Source organism: Physeter macrocephalus, chromosome 20 (assembly GCF_002837175.3).
Source record: "Physeter macrocephalus isolate SW-GA chromosome 20, ASM283717v5, whole genome shotgun sequence".
Classification (NCBI taxonomy): Eukaryota; Metazoa; Chordata; class Mammalia; order Artiodactyla; family Physeteridae; genus Physeter; species Physeter macrocephalus.
The window spans coordinates 58623969-58641962 of record NC_041233.1 but is presented as its reverse complement, the minus strand read 5'-3'; the positions used below and the strand labels follow the sequence as shown (position 1 = coordinate 58641962).

Here is a 17994-nt window from a genome sequence, read left to right as displayed (position 1 = left end):
GTGTACAAGTCTTTTTGTGGATGTATATTTTTATTTTTTTCCTGGGAAAATACTTAGGAGTGTAATTGCCAGATTATGTTTACCTTGTAGGGAATTGACAAATGGTTTTTCAAAGTAGTGATACCCGTTTTAAATTTCTACTCAGCAAACATGCGATTTCTAGTTGCTTTACTCCTTGTTTACACTTGACATTGTCAGTCCTTTGAATTTAGCCATTATAGTGAATATGTAGTGTTATTTCACTGTGATTTTACTTCGTGTTTCTCTGTTAACTAGTGATGTTGAAAATCTTCACGTACTTATTGGCTATTTGTATTTCTTTTGTGAAGTGGCTGTTCAAATGCACATGGTTTAATTGGGTTGTTTGTCTTTTTATTTTCAAGCTATAGAAGTTCTTTATATATTCTGAATACTGGTCCTTTGTCAGATACATACCTTCTGAATATATTGACCTATGTGTTGGTATGTCTATTGACATTCTATTCCATTGGTCTCAGTGAATATCACATGGTCTTGATTGATTATTGTAGGTTTTATAGTTAGTCTTGAAGTCAGGTAGTGTTAAGTCCTCTAACTTTATTCTTTTCTCGAATTGTTTTGATATTCTAGGTCCTTCACATTACTGTATAAATTTTAGAATAAGCTTATCACTTTTTCAGAAAAGCCTGGTGGGATCTTGATTAGGATTGTCTTGATCCCTTGTTCCATTTGTGGAAAATTGACATCTTAACTACATAGAATCTTCCAGTCCATGAACATTAATACATCGTTCCATTTACCTCATCTTCTTTCTTATCTTTAAGCAATTTTTTTGTGATTTTGGGTGTAAAGGCCTTATACATATTTTGTCACATTCATTTGTTAAGTATTTCATATTGTTGTGTAGTTGTAAATGGTGTTTTAAATTTCATTTTCTATTTTTTTGTCATTTGCATTTGGAAATGCAGCTTATTTTTGTGTCCTGTGACTTGCTTAATTTGCTTATTATTCAATAGTTCTAGGAGCTCTTTTGTATTCCTTAGAATTATCTACATATATGATCATATGGTCTGCAAATAATTTACTTTTTCCTTTCCAATCTATATGTATCTTATTAAAAAAAATTTGGCCTCATTGCACTGACTAAAACCATAATACCATGTTGAATAGAGGTGTTGAGAATTGACCTCCTTGGGTGTTCTTGATCTTAAGGAGAGAATGTTTAGTTTTTCACTATTAAGTATGATGTTGGTTGCAGGTTTTTTGTAGATGATTTTTGTTAGGTTGAGGAAGTTCCCTTTTATTCTTAGTTTTCCAAGAGGTTTTTTTTTTTTTTTTTTTTTAAACATGAATGGGTGCTAAATTTCATCAAATATTTTTCTGCCTCAATTGAGATGATCATACGGTTTTTCTTTTTTAGTCTGTTAAAAGGGTGAATGGCATTGATTGATTTCTGAATGTTAAACCAATTTTGCATTCCTGGAATAAATCCTTCTTGGTCATGTACCTTTTATTTATTTTTTATTGGCAAATTTGATTTGCCAATATTTTGTTAAGGATTTTTGCATTCTGTTCTTGAGGGGTATTAGTTGATAGTTTTCTTGTAATGTCTGTCTAATTTTGGTTTTAGGGTAATGCTGACCTCATATACTGAGTTGGAAACCATTTCGCTTTCCCTTTTTCTTTTCTTTTTTTTTTGTTTCTTTGTATTTTGGCGGTGCCTCGCAGCTTCTGGGATTTTAGTTCCCCAACCAGGGATCGAACCTGGACCCTCCTCAGTAAGAGCACGGAGTCTTAACCACTAGACTGCCAGGGAATTCCCCCATTTCATTTTCTTATTTTTGGAAAGCTTGGGTAGGATTGGTATTATTCTTTCCTTAAATATTTGATAGGAGTGAAACCATGTAGGCCTGGAGTTATCTTTCTGTGGGAAGGTTTCAAATTATACATTCAACTTTTAAACATAGATATAGGGCAAGTCAGTTTCTATTTCTTCTTGGATTCGTTTTGATAATTTGTGCCATTTCATCTAAGTTTAAAATTTATTGGCATCAAATTATTCATAATACTTTTTTATTCTTTTGATGTCTGTAGGATCTGTAGTAATGTTCCTGTTTTCATTCCTGATACTGGTAATTTGTGCCTTTTTTTTTTTCTTCATCAGTCTAGCCAGAGGTTTATCTATGTTATCAGTCCTCCCCCAAAGAACCACCTTTTGGTTTCAGTGAGTGCATGAGAATGAGGAAGATTTAAATTTAAAGGTGATTTTAAAGTAATTATTTATAACTCTGAGGTTACAACCTGCTTTTATGATAATTGTTAACTATAAAAACAGTAGTTAAAAAAAAAGGTAGTTACTTATAAAATTAATAAAGTATTATCCAGATATTCCAGACATCATTATCTTTATTTGGTTTATATTTTTTATTAGGACCTAGGCATTAACCATTTTTATTTCTGATGATAATTTTTAAGTTTGATTGTTTTGCTTCTGTATTCTGAGTCTTAGCACCGTTAACATTTTTTATGTTGTTGGCCTACTTTCTTGCTTCAGGTGTTACTGGAAAATGTTGATTCTTTGTGCAGAATGAAATGTGGCACAATGCACTTTCTTTCAATTTTTTTCCCCCTGTATATTTTGACTTTAGAGTTCGGGGGATTAGGGAATTGGTTGTTTTAGCCTTTTTTTCAGTATAATTTCAGTGTATATTAAGTGCTTAATAAATAGTAGGAGTTACAATAAATAGCTACCCTCTTGTATACTATTCCTAACTAGAAAAGACATTCAATAACCATTTGCGGGCTTCCCTGGTGGCACAGTGGTTGAGAGTCCGCCTGCCGATGCAGGGGACACGGGTTCGTGCCCCGGTCCGGGAAGATCCCACATGCCGCGGAGCGGCTGGGCCCGTGAGCCATGGCCGCTGAGCCTGCACGTCCAGAGCCTGTGCTCCACAATGGGGAAGGCCACAACAGTGAGAGGCCCGTGTACCGCAAAAAAAAAAAAAAAAAAAAAAAAAACCACTTGCTTTTTTTATTGGGGGAAGGAACAAGCCAATAAATGTTCATTTTATATGAAATGAAATTATTAGATATGCTATAAAATTGCTATTAGTATAAACTATGAATTGGCTATTCTGGCAAACAATATTTTGAGTGATACAGAGTTATCATTTACAGCATAGATGGATTACTAGTTTTCAGAGTTAGAATGTAGTGAAATTGATAGTAAGGCTAGGATTGACGCTTCTGAAGTGTGTGGATAGGACATCACATCTCAAATGGCAGTCATGTTTTGAAATGGTACATTCAGTGAGAGAGGGTGGTTATTGGCTCAGGGCCTACCTTATCATGCTGTAAACTTTGCCTAAATTTCTTCTCAGAAAACAGTTGCATAGGTTTTTCTCAAAGTTTCTTTTCCCCTGTTTACAAATGTTTGAAATATACATGTCTTTTTCATAGAAAGTGTTGGGGATGGGGTCTAATTGTGGAGACTTAAGCTATTTTCATAAGGAAACAGTTCTGTTTTTGGTCTAGAAAATGGCCACAGGAGACCTTCTTTGGGAGGAGGGTTGTTATGATTTGGGTTAGCTCTGATTTTTCACCTTTAATTCATATTGATAGGTAAGAAAATTGGCTTTGAATAATCCTCATGTTCTTCATGTCAGATGTTGGGGTTGATAGAATTAGTGATGAATAATCATTTAAAACTTTGATTTGTCACTAATAAATAAAGAAGAGGATAATTGAGGCAAGAATACATACATGGACTCTAAGAATGTTAAGCTGTGTATATATATAATTATTCCAAACTTGTAGTTTTCCAAAAGTAAATTATATGGACCTTTGGTAGAATGAAGTTAAGTTGTGGCGTTTTTTTGTTTGTTTGTTTAGTTTATTAAAAGAGAAATTGATGGCCTTACTTATATTAATTTTTAAAAATTTTATGATTTTGCTTACAGTTTGGTACATTTATTCCCCTGAATGAAGTGAATCACAGTGTTCAGTATCAAATCCATTCTGATGGGAACCTCATTATCTTCATCTGATCTGAATGTCAGTCTCATAGCCCAAACAGTTTTTTAGAGAAGATCCCTTTATCATCAGCTTTCCCTATAATTAAAGCAAGCTATACATTTTTGTTTTTATTAGTTTATTTGCAGGATATCTATGTAAGATTGACATTTTTATATAAGATAAAAATTAAAACTCCCAAACAAAAAACTTTTGGACCTGAATCAGTTTTAATCCTGAAATCTGCCTAGAGAATTAATGCCAGTGTTGGGATTTATTTAGCTCCATCTCTATAATACTGTAGATTAACACTTTATTTCTCTAATGGGATTATGTACGTTAATTACCGTCTAACCAGTTTTTCTACTAAGTACAGATGAGTTTACATATGAAAGTCAATGTTTAGAATCTAGGTCATACTTAGTCTTGTATATTAGCTTTGCCACTGACTAATGGTGGACTATGTTTTATATAAAAAGTACCTATTAGGCCTATTTATAATTCCTCTCTCACCCCAATTACTTTTTCAACATTCTTTCCACATGATGTATATCAGAAACTGGTCCTTTGCATTTTTGGCTTCCTCTGCAGATAAGTGTTTTTCTTTTCCCTTGGCTTCTCTTCCCCTTAATTAGACCTGTTGAGTGCTCTGGTTTCCTATTTTATTAAGTTGCCCTAGTGTAGGTCCTTTCTAGACCTCAGAATTTGTTTGTGATCTTTCTCTGAGAGTGATCTTTAGCCTTTTTGTGCTTAAGTGGGACAGACAGATGGATCAGACTTGTAAGTGCATTCTCCAGGACAAATCAAGCCAAAAAAGATCTTGATGGTCGACCTAAGATTAGGTCTTTGGACTTGTCAGAGAGCAAGGAAGTTGTTTTTAACCCAGTTACTCCCTCTCCACAGAATGAAGGGACCAATCTATACTATTTGTGAATTTTGTTTCTTTGATTTTATTTGCATAGAGGACTCCTAAAAATGTTATGTTGCTGAATTTGTTGTTACTAAGAGTGGACAGAAGAGTGAAAGTAGAAAACAAAAGGAGGATTGGAGTTTTTAAGATTTAGTGCTTGTTCATTTTTCAAGTGGCATATAGGCATAAAAAGACCTGTGGTCTCCATTACTCTTAGTATTCTGTTACTTAGTTTTATAATATTATACCCAGAAATTCATTGCTGAGGTTTCAAATGAGAAAATCTTTTGTGATGAAATGAGTGACATAATGTACTTACATCACCTCCTCACAGTTACAGATCATCACTTTCTGACAGACTGCTAATCTACAAAATGTGGTTTCTTTAACAAGCAAAATGCTAGTCAGTAGCTGTTAAGTGAGAGTAATCTGGGTATAAAAAAGTGATTAAAAAAAAAAAAAGCCAGAATAACCCTCTTTCTGTTTTGAGGGATAAGTCCCATAACACTCTGAGTTTAGGCCCAGTCTTGTTTTTCATCTTTACCTTAGAGGTTATGTGGTTGGGGAAGAAGAAACCTCAGAGTGTGATAGACTTGGGTTTGGATCCCAGCTCTACCTTGTACTAGGTCTTGGCCACCAGCATGTTACTTAGCCTCCCTGAGTCTCAGTTCCTTCATTTAATCCAAAAAGAAGGAAGGACTGAGTATACGGATAAACTATTGGTATAAAGTTTGAATGGAATAATGTATATAAAATGATAAATGCAATGAAAGTAGTTTTCTTGCTCTGACTGGTGATACCAAAATATTAATATACTGAACTTGAGCGTAAGGAAAACTCTAAGGAGAAAAGTGTCAATATTAAACTCATTTGTACTCCTATATCTTGTGGGAAAACCTGGAGTGCTAAACAGATGGCAGTGGAATATTTAATCATTCTTTTGAATTTTCTTCTTAAGCATTGCAAATGATCACAAACTTAACAGAAAGTTAAAGTTCTTTTCTGAGTAAATTTTTAATGACAGGGTATTTGGCATCAGATTATGTTTCCATAGAAATTAAGCAGTGTTTTCAGTGAAGGGTTATTTCTTAGCAGGATCATGCTGAAGGAATAGATTTCTGAGAAAAGGATCCTTACTTAAATTAAAAATTTTTACTTTATGACAAAGATATCACTGATATGCTTCTAATAAATGCAGGGGGAGTTATTTGCTTTTTTGAAACAATAAGACTCTTTTTTTTTTTTTTTTTTTTTTTGCAGTACACGGGCCTCTCACTGTTGTGGCCTCTCCCGCTACGGAGCACAGGCTCCGGACGCGCAGGCTCAGCGGCCATGGCTCACGGGCCTAGCCACTCCCCGGCATGTGGGCTGCTCCTGGACCGGGGCACGAACCCGTGTCCCCTGCATCAGCAGGCGGACTCTCAACCACTGCGCCACAATGGTTGACCACAGGGAAGCCCCAATAAGACTCTTTTTTAAGTGGAAAGAACTAGTTGATCTTTGCAGTTGCATGAAAGACTTAAAAACATGCAGTAAGTTCCATGGAATTAACATCAAAATTATATATGTAGAATTGTTAAGTTTTCAGAAGTTTTTACCCCAAGGGAGAGTAGTACAACATTTTTGGGTGGGGGGAAGATTTGTTAATATTTACTTAATGCCCTTCACAAATACAGAGTGACTCTTGGTTTAGGATTATGAAAATGTATTACTATTTCTAACTTGGTTCATTTAGGAAATCATCTTGATTTTTCTTTTTTCAGTTAAGAAGTCTGGTGTTTTTTTGTTTGTTTGTTTTGTTTGTTTGTTTCCCTCTTGGGCTCAAAGATCCCAAAGAGACACATTCCAATATTTTACCAGCTTCAACACCTTCAGGTTCTGAGCCATTTAAGTCCAGCAATAAGTTCCTTATTTCTGTTACCATTTCGGAAATAGTGGATGCCATGGTCAGTGTCTAGTCTCCCCCATCTTTTCTGAAAAATTGTCAGGAGGAAGAGAATAAACATTTATTAAGCATGTATTATTATGAGCTAGAAAATGTACTTTATGTACAGCGTACCTTTTAATCCTCATATCAAGCCTCTGAAGTAGAGATTACTAGCTCCATTTTACAAATAAGGCCACCAAGTCAACAGGTAAAATGACCTGTGTGTAGCTTGTACATTGGCTTAAGACTCATAGCTAAAATTTAAACCCAGGTCAGTTTCCATTTCTCATGCTGCTCCCAGCTATCAGAGATACAGAATTTATTTACTTACCTCTAGATGAGAACTTAATAAGAGAAAAAACTCATAAGCATAAAAGATCATCCTTCGTTTTGTTCCCAAAATAGGAATTCTCCCTAGGGTGAAATCCATCTTGCTCTTGCATCTATTTAAATGTAATCCTCATTCTTAGACTGCAGATACAGTAGTCGCCTCTTACCTACAGTTTCACTTTCCATGGTTTCATTTACCCACAGTCAACTGTGGTCAGAAAAATTTTTTTTTTAATGGAATATTCCAGAAATAAGCAATTCATAAGTTTTAAATTGCACGCTGTTCTGAGTAGCACGACGGAATCTCGCACCTTCCTACTCCATCCCACCCAGAATGTGAATCATCCCTTTGTCCCGTGTATCCTCCCTGTAAGTCATCTAATAGCCCTCTCAGTTATTAGATCAACTGTCATGATATCACAGTGCTTGTGTTCAAGTGACCTTTATTTTTTTTTCTAATAATGGCCCCAAAGAGCAAGAGTAGTGATGCTGGCAGTTCATATTTGCTGAAGAGAAGCCTTTAAATGCTTCCTTTGAGTGAAAAAGTGAAAGTTCTCAACTTCATAAGGACAGAAAACAATCATGCTGAGGTTACTAAGATCTACAGTAAGAATGAATATTCGCGAAATTGTGAAGAAGGAAATAGAAACTCGTGCTAGTTCTGCTGTCACCTCAAACTACAAAAGTTTGGCCACCATTTGTGTGATGAGTGCTTAGTTAAGATGGAAAAGGCATTAAATATGTACAATAAGATATTTTGAGAGAGAGTGTGTGCATAACTTTTATTACAGTATATTGTTAAAATTGTTCTATTTTATTATTAGTTATTATTGTTCATCTCTTACTGTGCCTAATTTATAAATTAAGCTTTATCAGAGGTATGTATGTATAGGAAAAAGCATAGTATATGTAAGGTTTGGTACTGTCTACGGTTTCAGGCATCCACCGGGGCTCTTGGAACGAATTCACCAAAGAGAAAGGGGGACTACTATAGTTTTACACAATTTTTCTTTCTTTAATTTTTAGAAGCAATCTTAAGGGAATGAAGCCTTAAGAGTACTGTATAAATACTGTATTCTATTTTTAGAATTATAAAATTATGCTTTTTTTCAATTAAAAAATCTTGGGAGGGATTGAAAATATATTTTAGACTCCTTTTGAATTTTTCTGTCCTCTCCTTTCTAGGCCATGTCATAAGCCGCTGGGGATGAAATTTAATTATGCCAAAGCTAAGCACTTCGCATTAACAAGCCTAAAGTGTGGGGAGAGAAGATAGAATAAAGCTATTAGGAGTATCAAGGAAGAAATTAAGAGAAACTAGTCCTTGGTTTTAGTAAATCTGCTACTAGCAGAAGCATCTCAGGACTTTTGATCTCTCATCCTATCCTCTCAGGCATAGTAGATGCACTCTGATCTTGTTTTATTGTTAACTGGAATTGACTCAATTCACTTGACATTTAAATGAACATTTTTTTGCACGGTGTATTTAGTTGGACTAAAGTCCAGAGCACTCAGATCATGTTTCTGTCAGCAAGTGTATATTCCTACCAAATTTATTGGCATTAGAGGCATTTAAAGGGGTGAGGAAAAACAATTAAAGTAACAAGTATTATATAGTACTGGTGTACTGTCACTGAAGACATCTCAAACGAGGTAGAGCACTTTTTTGTGTGCGGTAAAATATTCATAACGTAAAATTTACTATTTCTTCATTTTTAAGTGTATAATTGAGTGACATTAAATACATCCACAGTGTTGTGCAACCTTCACCACTATCCATTTCCAGAACTTTTTCATCATCCCAAACAGAAACTCTGTACCCATTAAGCAATAACTCCCCATTTCCTCTTCCCTTCAGTCCCTGTAACCTCTAGTATACTTTCTGTCTCTGAATTTACCTATTCTGTATATTTCATATAAATAGTAGAGTCGTAGAATATTTGTCTTTTTATGTCTGGCTTTTATATCTCTTGTCATAATGTTTTCAAATTTCATCCATGTTGTAGCATATCAGAATTTCATTCCTTTCTAAGGCTGGATAATATTCCATTATGTTTATATACCACATTTTGTTTATCCATCATCTGTCAGTGGATATTTTGGATGCTTCCACCTTTTGGCCACTGTGACTAATGCTGCTATGAACATTGGTGTACAAGTGTCTGCTTAAGTCCTTGCTTTCAGTTTTTCTAGGTCTATACCCTGGAATGGAATTGCTGGATCACATGGTAATTCTATGTTTAACTTTTTGAGGGACTGCCACACTGTGTTCCGCAGTGGCTGCACCATTTTACAGTCCCATCAGCCATGCAAGAGGGTTCCAGTTTCTCCACATCCTGGCCAACACTTGTTATTTTCAGGTTTTTGTTGTTGTTTTTGTTTTGATAATAGTCTTCCTAATGGGTGTGAAGTGGTATCTCATTGTGGTTTTTGATTTATATTTCCCTAATGGCTGGTGATGTTGAGCATCTTTCATGTGCTTATTAGCCATTTGTATATCTTATTTGGAGAAATATCTATTTAAAGTCCTTTTTCCAGTTTTTAAATGGGTTGTTTGTTTTGTTGTAGTTGTTGAGTTGCAGGAGCTCTTTAAATATTATAGATGTTAATCCCTTTTCAGGTATATGATTTACAAATATTGTCTCTCATTCTGTGTGTTGTTTTTTCACTCTCTTGATAGTGTCTTTTGAAGCAGAAAAGTTTTTAATTTTGATGAAGTCTAATTTGTCTATTTTTTCTTCTGTTTCCTGTGCTTTTGCTGATTTCACATCCAAAAGAGGTCATTGCCAAATCCAACGTAATGAAATATAATGAAATACATTGAAATGTAATGAAATATTTCATTATATTGGTAAATCCAATATAATGAAAATGTTCTAAGTGTTTTATGTTTTTAGCTCTTAATATTTAGATCTTTGATCCATTTTGAGTTAATTTTTGCGTGTGGTTATAAGGTAAGGATCTAACTTCATTCTTTCACATGTGGACATCTAGTTTTCTCAACACCGTTGAAAAGATTGCTCTTTCCTTGCTGAATAGACTAGACATTCTTGTCAAAAATCATTTGACCATATATGCAGAGAGAACACTTATTTTTATTTCTTTATTTTTTTTTTAATTTAACTTATTTATTTAATTTTGGCTGCGTTGGGTCTTCATTGCTGCACACGGGCTTTTTCTAGTTGCGGTGAGCGGGGGCTACTCTTCGTTGTGGTGCGCGGGCTTCTCTTTGAGGTGGCTGCTTCTCTTGTTGCAGAGCACGGGCTCTAGGCACGCGGGCTTCAGTAGTTGTGGCACGAGGGCTCAGTAGTTGTGGCTCGCGGGCTGTAGAGTGCAGGCTCAGTAGTTGTGGCTCACGGGCTTAGTTGCTCCATGGCATGTGGGATCTTCCCAGACCAGGGCTCAAACCCATGTCCCCTGCATTGGCAGGCGGATTCCCAAACACTGCACCACCAAGGAAGTCCCAAGAACACTTTTTAAAAAAATGAAATATATGACAATGTAAACTTTATGTCTCTGCTTCAACATCTCTCCTTAAAGAAAGATGAGGCTCCTTGCAATAGTGATGAATTAAATTAATATGGAACATCAGCTGAATTGAACTTACTGTGGATAGTGTATAAACTGGATGGATCTGTTTGAAGTTCTTAGTGTGACAACAGGGTCTCTTAAAGGAATGCATTTCCTGAAAAGTTTTTTGTACAAACCAAGGAAGATAACCAAAAGGAAGATAATCAGAAAGACCAGAGAAATTCTCATTGTCCTAGGTCATGAGATAGTAGTCAGAGCATCCTTCTCATAACTTGGAAAATGTAGAACTTGAACATTACCGTACTCCACAGCCCTCCAAACAGATTGTCTACGTTCAGGAGGTTTTTGTGTTAGTGAATGATCGCGTTGAAGTCAGTGAAAGTTATTAACCTGTGTGTCCTCTGACTTATTCTTGAGGGGTTTATCAGTTTGTGAATGGATGTAATGTTCACAGTTGAAAATTAAAGGAATATAAAAATAGGTGTAATTCAGTAAGTGAAATACATTCATTATCCCCCCTTAGTGATCTTTTTTCTTAAAAGAACTTTTGAACGGGTTTTTTGTTTCTTGTTTTTCTGAAACAGTAGAGTAAGAGGATAGCTGAGTGAACAGAGAAACTAGGGTAACACATAAAAGGGGGGGAAACCTTTTCAAAAAGAGATGATCCCTTTCCATAAAAGAAAAAAACAAGGATGGTGGTTGATAAAATTATCAATAAAAGTAAATTGGAAAACAACCTCATAAAACTAAGCAAAATAAAAATCTAATTAGAATATATTATGAGGACTCAGCCCAAAAAAGAGAATTGTGAAGATGAAAAGTGATAATTTAGTATTAGAGTCCAATCAGTGATTTGTATCAAGGATCCAGTTAGAATAAGCTGAACTTCACAGGCCTATGGCTGAATGGGTTTACATAGCTGGAAGGTTTGCTACCTATAAAGCAATAAAGTTTACTTTTATGTAAATCCTCAAAAGAGATTTGAGGTGACTTGCAAAATTAAACACATATAAAATGGGTCAAAAGACTAATTTTATAAAAGAAAGCCCATAAGAAAATATGCTGCCAAATAGATATTATCCTTCATAAAGTCACCTTATTAGGGAAAACTTACTGCAATACCTCTGTCATTTCTTAGAATTTTAGGAATTCCTTTGGAATTGTTTCCACAGCCAGTTTATAAACCCACAAGAAAACCTGCTTCATTACTTCAAGTAGTCACACCTGTTTTTTTGTTTGTTTGTTTGTTTGTTTGTTTTTTTGCGGTACGCGGGCCTCTCACTGCTGCGGCCTCTCTCATTGCGGAGCACAGGCTCCGGACGCGCAGGCCCAGCAGCCATGGCTCACGGGCCCAGCCGCGCCGCGGCATGTGGGATCTTCCCGGACCGGGGCACGAACCCGTGTCCCCTGCATCGGCAGGCGGACTCTCAACCACTGCGCCACCAGGAAAGCCCACACCTGTTTTTTAATCCTTCTCGAATTCCCCTTTTAGTCGCTGGTTGCTCTCAATAACTGCCCCCCCACACCTTAAATTGAATTCATCATCTGTTGATGAAAATATGCCACCAGGGAGGATATATATCTAGAACAATGTGCTGTTGACTCTGAAAGTAATTTTGAAAGAAGAATTTCAGATATGTTTTGAGTAATGATTGCATTACTGGAATAAGTATCACTATATATTGCCTCGGGAGTGATTATTTTGAATGGGAGAAGGCTCACTTAGATGGTAAGTTTTATTACATTTGCTTTTAAAAGGCGTTATTTGGGGAGAGGGTGGGGAAAAAATAAAAGGCATAATACAGTTTGATTGTTTTCACTTCAGGATTGTTTCGTTTTGGAGGTTTTTGGTTTATTTTTCTGTTGTTTTGGGGTAGTTGTCTTTTAGAGAGAACTTAGGAATAGATTCATTGATCCTTAGGTAGAAATACTTCTTTATTAGTTTGTTTCTTTAACTGAACAAAGCTATCATTTTTTTAACTGAGCTATTTTTGATGGCATCCCTAATATAAAAATTTTCTCACGTTTACACTTCTATTTTCTTTAGCCCAACATATCAGCCTATGTGTTAACTCTGATTTCCTAAGAGGTTTTTTTTTTTTTTTTTTGGTTGCAGGGAGGGCCGCAGGCTTTCTCTAATTGCGGCGAGCCGGGCTTCTCTTGGTTTTGGTGCGCGGGCTTCTCATTGCCGTGGCTTCTCTTGTTGCGGAGCACGGGCTCTAGGTGCGCGGGCTTCAGTAGTTGTGGCGCACAGGCTTAGTTGCTTCGCGGCATGTGGGATCTTGCTCACTTAGATGGTAAGTTTTATTACATTTGCTTTTAAAAGGCGTTATTTGGGGAGAGGGTGGGGAAAAAATAAAAGGCATAATACAGTTTGATTGTTTTCACTTCAGGATTGTTTCGTTTTGGAGGTTTTTGGTTTATTTTTCTGTTGTTTTGGGGTAGTTGTCTTTTAGAGAGAACTTAGGAATAGATTCATTGATCCTTAGGTAGAAATACTTCTTTATTAGTTTGTTTCTTTAACTGAACAAAGCTATCATTTTTTTAACTGAGCTATTTTTGATGGCATCCCTAATATAAAAATTTTCTCACGTTTACACTTCTATTTTCTTTAGCCCAACATATCAGCCTATGTGTTAACTCTGATTTCCTAAGAGGTTTTTTTTTTTTTTTTTGGTTGCAGGGAGGGCCGCAGGCTTTCTCTAATTGCGGCGAGCCGGGCTTCTCTTGGTTTTGGTGCGCGGGCTTCTCATTGCCGTGGCTTCTCTTGTTGCGGAGCACGGGCTCTAGGTGCGCGGGCTTCAGTAGTTGTGGCGCACAGGCTTAGTTGCTTCGCGGCATGTGGGATCTTCTCAGATCAGGGATCAAACCCATGTCCCCTCCATTGGCAGGCAGATTCTTAACCACTGGGCCACCAGGGAAGTCCCTCCTAAGAGTTTCAATGCATGGTAGTACTAAGCCAGTACTTTCATACCAAAAGATCAGTGCTTTTGGTAGAACTGGTTTTCTCATCAAGACTATAAAATTGATAGCCATAGTATAGTTAAAATATTTCTGAGCAATCCTTAATTTGGAAGGCTTTTATTATAACATATTGCTGATAAAAAGACTGTTCTGGTATTACATTGGCCTCTAAGTGGGAAGGATCTTTAAGCAGTTTAATTAAAGGATCACCTGATCTAGGTAATGAAATAATTCTGTAGGTGCATATATATGATACTTGTGTGCTATTTAAATATTCTGTTATAGATCAGTTTAAAAACTTTTTCATCTGATAAAATTAGTCAATTGGGAAAGAATAAATTAGCGAGGATAGAGGAAACAAGAATCCAAAAGAGTGATAATTGTTAATGGGATTAAAGTAGCTCACTTAATATTCTATCTACTTCTGTGTATGATTAAAAAATATCCTTAATAAAGTTAAATTTAAAAATCACGTGGGGAAAACTGGCCAATTACCAAACAAAGTGATTTTATTTTTAAAAGGGTGCTTAAATTTAAAGGTCTTTTTTTAGTCTTTTCATTTCCATTTGAGAATATAATCTTTATTTTAGCTCCTCTTACTGCTTTTTCTTAAACTTAAGAATTTCTTACACTACCTCCCTCAAGAAATGAAATACGATTTCCCTAGCCGAGCATACTTTTGAAGTGGTCTCTGTATGTTAGGGAAGAATTAAAAAAGAAATAATACTCCAGTGTATTATCTTCTTGTGGATTAAAGTTCTTTGTATTAGTTGAGATAAATACTCTCAAGGCTGTTATTTTTAGATATATATTTATATTACATATTACCTGTGTTAGGTTTATACATTACTTTTAGGCAGCCTATTTATTTATTTATTTATCTACACTTAGTTTCTAAGCTTTGATTTCCTTTATGTCATTTCTGTATCCCAGTAGAGTTTTCCCATATTTTAGATTCATCCTCTGAATTGCAGTAATATATGGTTTGTTCCTAGATCATTACGAAATTTAAATGATTTCTTAATAAAACCCTATTCTATGTCCTCCATATTACACAGTGAGTGATAGAAATAATTCATTACCAGTGTTTATGGTCTTTGTTTTCCATTGCCAGGCATAAAAGCATTCAAATGTAAGCCAGATTTTTTGTGTGATTAAATGTCATGTAATATTAGTTGCATCAGTAAAATTACTAAAATGAATCTTTTTTGTTTTAATATCCCATGCCATTTTCAACATGGATAAACTTGTTTGCAAAATAGTCCTAACATAATAGCTATCTTTGATTCATTATTTCTTTTCTGCTTACACATTCTCTGAATGTTTGCTTTATCATGGGGATAATGGCCACTGAGAACAAGACAAATGATAATAGAGTTAAGCTGTGTAGGGAAGATTTAGGTTAAAAGTAATGGATAAAACCTGCTGGGTCAGGGAACTCTTAGTTGGTTACCTAGGCAGATCACGAGGTGATTGTGATTCTTTAAATCACTGGGAACATTTGTTTGATTTCACAGTCATATGAAAGAATCAGATTCAGATAATTACAACTGTTATGGCATAATTGTTACAGCATTATGGTAGGGGACCAAATTAAGTGACTACATAACAGTTCCTTTATTTCCTAAATTTTTTTTATCCACCCCCTCAATTTTGCCTTGAGACGAATAGAACAACAACATTATCTAGGATACTCTGTGGTTGTTGAAGAATGAATTTTTCCACCTGGATTTCCAATTCATTAAGTACTTAAATTCTATTTCTTTAAGACTTTTTTGAGGAGGGGAATTCCCTGGCAGTCCAGTGGTTAGGACTCCGTGCTCTTACTGCTGAGGGCCTGGGTTTGATCTCTGGTCAGGGAAGTATCAATAAGATCCCACAAGCTGTGCGGCACAGTAAAAAAAAAAAAAAAAGGCTCTTTGAAGAGGACAGTCAAACCATTTCAGTTAGTTGGAGAACTTATGTGGAAGTATCTAAAGTATACACTAGAGGTTGCACACCAGTGGCCCATGGGCACACCTCAGACCACAGACACATAGTTTGGCTCAAATAGAGTTTGTTGGCTTTTTTTTTTTAAATTTTATTAATTAATTAATTAACTTATTTTTGGCTGAGTTCAGTCTTTGCTGCTGCACCCTGGCTTTCTCTAGTTGCAGTGAGCAGGGGTTACTCTTCATTGCAGTGCGCGGGCTTCTCATTGCCTTGGCTTCTCGTTGCAGAGCACGGGCTCTAGACACGCAGGCTTCAGTAGTTGTGGCACTCGGGCTCAGTAGTTGTGGCTCGCGGGCTCTAGAGCACAGGCTCAGTAGTTGTGGCACATGGGCTCAGTTGTTCCACAGCATATGGGATCTTCCTGGACCAGGGCTTGAACCCATGTCCCCTCCATTGGCAGGCGGATTCTTAACCACTGCGCCACCAGGTAAGTCCCATACATATTTTTTAAGAAGACTTCCTGGGCTGGGTTAATTGGCCCCATTTCTTTCCCTCTGTACCTCCTTAGTCACATTGTATTGTGGATCTTCTAAAATTTATTATAAATATCTAATTGTATATCCCTGTAGTGCACTACAAGCTCCTTCAGGCCAAAGACCATGAGTTATTTTGTTTTCTGTTCTTAGCATCTAGTACCTGTACACAGTAGGCATCCAAATGTCTGTTACATTATTCTAACTTTAGTACAGGCATTTGAGTGTGATGATCTGTTCTTATTTGGGGGAAAAGTTATATACTAGCTATTTCTTTCTTTTTTTTTTTAAATTACAAGCAGCTTCTTTGGTTAAAGAGGTTTTTTAAAGTGATTTCAATAATTTTCAGTTTTCGGCATTTTAAGTTGAAAACAATAGCCGAAATACACATTCCTAGTAAGCATACAGGTTCTCAGAGGGAAAATTTTGAGTTAGGTAATTTTTTTCATTTTATTTTAAAATAAACATTCTTTTAATACTCTTGGTAATTTTTAAAACAAATCTTTTAATTACCATTTAATTTTGCTTTTGCAATAAATTGAGACTGGCAGTCTTTCAGACTCTACTTGTTTACTTATTTACATGTCTAGCCATGTGGGAGTTGGTTTTATTTTATATTACTGAAAGTGTTGAATGGTATCTAGCTTTTGTATTTTAGGTAAATTAAAATTGAGGTAGTTTTTAGAATTTTTCAATATCTCTTTTAAGATCATTTATGGTCTCTTAGGTTAGAGAGAAAAATTTTGACTGTGTCTGTGATATCGTGTTGGGGTTTTCAAATAGTTGTGAAAAGTAGAAAAAGTCCTCTGGTGTCTGTTTATATGGGAATGGAAAGATTTAATTTAAAGTTTCCTTAATGAAAATGTGAATTATTATCTTTCCTAGTTACAGTCTCAGAGAGCTAAGATCATTTAGCCTAAATAAATAGAGAACATTGATGTTGATCACATTCATAGCATAAAAGCAAATAACTATTCTTGAGTGGTTGGGTTGGATTTTTGCTTTTCATAGTGTGGTTGGTAATGCTGGTTTCTCCTAGTTGTAATGTTTTTAGAAATTTTCAACATTGTATTTAGTCATTTTTGCTCTTCTATTTAGTACCATCTCCCTTTCCCAAAAAATCCAGAAGTTGGAGAAATCTAACCATATGTTTTCAAAAACCTAAATGTCTCTAGGAAAAATGACTCCCTATAAAGTTAAACATAATTCATATCTTAAAAGTATCAATATCTTGAAAGGATTTATGTTATCTTCAAGTCAGTTATCTTACTAGACTAGGTAGTTTCTTTAACTTTATGAAAGTAGAGTAGTATGACTCCATTTACTGAGGTCAAATATACACTCACAGAATGAAAATAAAATTTTTACCCTCTATTTCATATTTAGACATCTGGTTAGATTTTTAGTAGGTTGACGTTGGTTTTTATCTTTATCAAGATTACAAAATTAGGTGTTAGAAGGGTAGAAAAGTAGGTAGATAGGTACAGGTAGACTTAGTTTAAATGGGTACTTAAAAGTAAGATGAGACTGCTCTGGTTTATTCTTGTATCCTTTATTAGTCTGTTTCACTTACTATAATTCAATTTTAAACGCTGTTTACCAGTTGCATTCAGTTTCTATCATATAAACCTGAAATGTGCTAGAAAAAATAAACTAAGACAAAAGAAATTTATTTTTCTGTTTGTCTTTTGACTTAACATTTCAGGATCAGACTTGGCTTGTATTCCAGGCTCAGGGTACCGGAAAGGTTAAATAATGTATAATACTTAAGCTTATCTTCAATACCCTTGTTTTGTTATGGCTAATTAGATGAATTTAAGTGATGGTCAGAGGCTTCGAAATAGGAGGCAGTAACTCCTATTAATACCAATTTCCAA

The 17994-nt window shown here is 35.5% G+C and overlaps 1 protein-coding gene across 4 annotated transcripts in view; it reads left to right on the top strand.

Annotated features, from left to right (window-relative positions):
- NT5C2 (5'-nucleotidase, cytosolic II) overlaps positions 1–17994 on the top strand; it is a 106772-nt gene that overhangs the window by 65816 nt on the left and 22962 nt on the right. The window lies entirely within an intron of this gene.